General features: G+C 50.5%; 1 protein-coding gene across 1 annotated transcript in view; it reads left to right on the forward strand.

Annotated features, from left to right (window-relative positions):
* The window catches only part of LOC113208276 (uncharacterized), a 38,687-nt gene that overhangs the window by 33,175 nt on the left and 2,128 nt on the right, over nt 1-3,384 (forward strand). The window lies entirely within an intron of this gene.

Genomic DNA, 3,384 nt, shown 5'->3' on the forward strand with positions numbered 1-3,384 from the left:
GATCGGGAGTAGAAAAGCCTGGGGAACACGCTAATGCAAAAATATTTGCGATTGCTGCGGCAGAACATCGAGTAATTGATGTTCAAAGTGACAGAAACGGCCGCCAGGCTCGCGCCGCCCGGGCGGCCCGGTAGCGGCCGCGGTACGCCAAAGCAAAACTGCAAATTGTGATGAAAGCAAGGCACTTCGCGTGCTTGTTGTCTGGACCCATCAGAACAGTTTTGCCCGAAGCTCTCGAAGTTTCATCCCTTAAGATTGGACTTTAGGGGTGGTTTTTCCCCCCACCCCCTAAAATTCAAATTTCTGTGTCTTGGTCGATGTTTGCGATGTCAGTGTCAGTTTCTACTACTTTTGGGGTGCTGATTCCAAATGTGTCATTGGTTTTCCCCAAAAATATTTCTGACACATTTTGAACCACAAATGTCCATTATTTTGCCGAAAAGTGCACTTTTTACTATTTTTCGACCAAAGTCATGTGCGATTTCGTTTCCGCCTAATTTTGGGGTAAGGAAACGGAATTTTCAACTGCCACATCTGTACGGAGAACCATTTTCGATTTTTAGGGGGGTGGGGGAAAGAGGAGGGAGATTTTTTTTCAAAACATGGAGAAAATATCTAGAAATATATACATTAGTGTTTTACAAGGATTGTGCAAAAGGTCCATGGCTCATGACGGCACCTTACAAAACCTATCAGTTACCTCGGGGTCACCATTTAGGTGTGGTAAGGGAGAAAAGAAAAGTGACTCAAGTAACCCCACCCTACCTTGTTTAGCCCCCCTCCCCTTCCCGCCCCAAGGCTTTTGCCTAAATTACGTTAAAAACACGCCAATTAAAAGCATAGCAAACTATCGTCTATCACCGTCTGCGTCATTCTACCTTAAATTAGACATCAGATACGTTTATTCCTGGTTCATATTTGTCGAAAACGAGGGGGCAATAGCTCCCTTTTGAAGTGTACACATGATTCCCGAAATTCTTGATTCCCGGTGATTCCCGTCCGTCCGCTTATAATTATTACATAGGTTTTTCTGGGGGTTCAAGTGGTATAAAACGCTTATTTCGACTGATTTGTACTTATTTCTCTAGTTTTCCGCTTATTCTAAGCGATTTCTATTGATTTTGATCAAATTTTAACCTGATGATTCCCAGACAGGTGTACACATGATTCGCGGAGTTATTGCCCCCTCGGTCGAAAATTATACCAGTTTTAATATTTTGAAAGAATTTCCCCCTCCCCCTATCCCCTAAAAATCGAAAATGGTACTCCGTACAGATGTGGCGGTTGAAAATTCAGTTACCTTACCCCAAACTTAGTCGGGAACGACACCACTCATGACTGTGGTCAATGTAGTAAAAAATTAGTAAAAAGTGCACTTTTTGTCAAAATAATGGACATTTGTGGTTCAAAATGTGTCAGAAATATTTTTTGGGGGAAACCAATCACACATTTGGAATCAGCACCCCAAAAGTAGTAGAAACTGACACTGACATCGCAAACATCGACCAAGACACAGAAATTTGAATTTTAGGGGGTGGGGGGAAAAACCACCCCTAAAGTCCAATCCTAAGGGATGAAACTTCGAGAGCTTCGGGCAAAACTGTTCTGATGGGTCCAGACAACAAGCACGCGAAGTGCCTTGCTTTCATCACAATTTGCAGTTTTGCTTTGGCGTACCGCGGCCGCTACCGGGCCGCCCGGCCGGCGGGAGCCTGGCGGCCGTTTCTGTCACTTTGAACATCAATTACTCGATGTTCTGCCGCAGCAATCGCAAATATTTTGGCATGAGCGTGTTCCCCAGGCTTTTCTACTCCCGATCCAACACTGTTTACGAGTCCAGGTGCCATTGCAGGGTGGTTCCAGGGCCCTTGAACGCAACTATGTCGTTTAGCACGATATTTCATCTTTGGCTCCACTTCCCGTCCGATCTATGATACTTAGAGTCGCGTTCGGCAGCTAGAAATGTTCCTTGAAACATCCTCTTTCAAATGAAAAAAAAGTCTATCCAAAAATATGCATTTTTGGCCGAGATATTGGCTATTAAAGGCGCCGAAGGCGCCAAAACGCGGTGCGTGTGCGACGGGTTGCCTACCCGGACCTCCCGTAAGGCGCAATGGTAATTTTGAAGGCCTGTAAAATTTTCCCTAAGGGAAATTTTTGTTGCCTCTGCGGGTCAAATCCTTTATTTGGGCCATAAGTAGCCGTGTGCAAAGCGGCATCGCGTGCGAACGATTTGCCACTATCCGTATCTTTGTGTGATGTACCCCGTCCACTACAGCCCCCAGCCTCACGATGGGTGATGCTGCCCGTCTTGCTCTTCCGCGACGACGAGACATTTGTCATTCATTGCTACTTATTAATTTTCTGCCAACTGGATGCGGAGATGATGGTCAAAATAAAATAGCAAGAGATGGAAGGAAAGGGGTTGGAGAAGGGCGCGAGGTGAAAGGAGAGGGGCGCTTGTGCTTGGGTCGCGCTGGGGCCGCCGCGGGGCGGGAGACGGAGAGCGAGAGGGAGCGGCGGCGGGAGCATTGGAGCGAGCGAGAGGGAGCGGCGAGGAGCGGGTGAGCGGGAGGGGGGCGTTATAAATACTGGAGACTGGCGCGGTGCCAACCCTTTCCCATTACAGTCTGCACCCCGCTGCAGCCAGCGGCCGGGCCGGCGGGGCAGCAGCAGGCAGCAGCAGGCAGCAGCTATAGCGGCGGCCCGAGGCCCGAGCCGTCGCAACCCGGCCCCGTTGTTCTCGTTAGGTTCGGCGATGAGGTGCGAGTGTAGTTATCTCACGCTACTGGAGTGGAGAGTGCGAGGTGGGGCGGGCCGGGCGCGGTTAGGCTGTGCCGCGCTGCAGCCGCGCGAGCCGGTTGCCTACCCGCCCGGCGCCCTCCCTGAGCGGAGCAGCCCTTTCTTCGGTCAGCCCGCGCCCGCGCACGGAATACCTCTAATTCGGCACAGTCTAGCCACAGCAACAAAAGATGAAAATCCGCAGCTTTGATGCCCCTTCAAAATGTGCGAATCGTCGTTATATACCTCCCGCTTTGAGACGGAGGACCCGGGCGTGACGTCCAACCGTAGAGACGAGCGCATTCACCTCCAATAACAACCCGCGTCAGTCGGGCCTTTTAGCAGCTTTACGATAGAAGGCACTGCACACGACGCGCGTCTTCTGCACAGCTCCTCCGCGATGCTTTCAACAACATTTTCTTGAGATAATATTTTTCTACAACGAGCACGGGGTGGCCGTGGGGGCTCGTAAAAAAGAGTCGGGCGTCATCAGAGAGGGGCGGCAGAGAGAGCCTCGGCACAGCGCCGCTCACCGCTCTATGTTGTCGTCGCCGCGGAACCCAAAACAAACCCCGAGTGATTTGCTCTGCGCGGGTCCCCCCC

The sequence above is a fragment of the Frankliniella occidentalis genome, unplaced genomic scaffold, assembly GCF_000697945.3.
Source record: "Frankliniella occidentalis isolate FOCC.00 unplaced genomic scaffold, Focc_3.1 Scaffold39, whole genome shotgun sequence".
Taxonomy (NCBI): domain Eukaryota; kingdom Metazoa; phylum Arthropoda; class Insecta; order Thysanoptera; family Thripidae; genus Frankliniella; species Frankliniella occidentalis.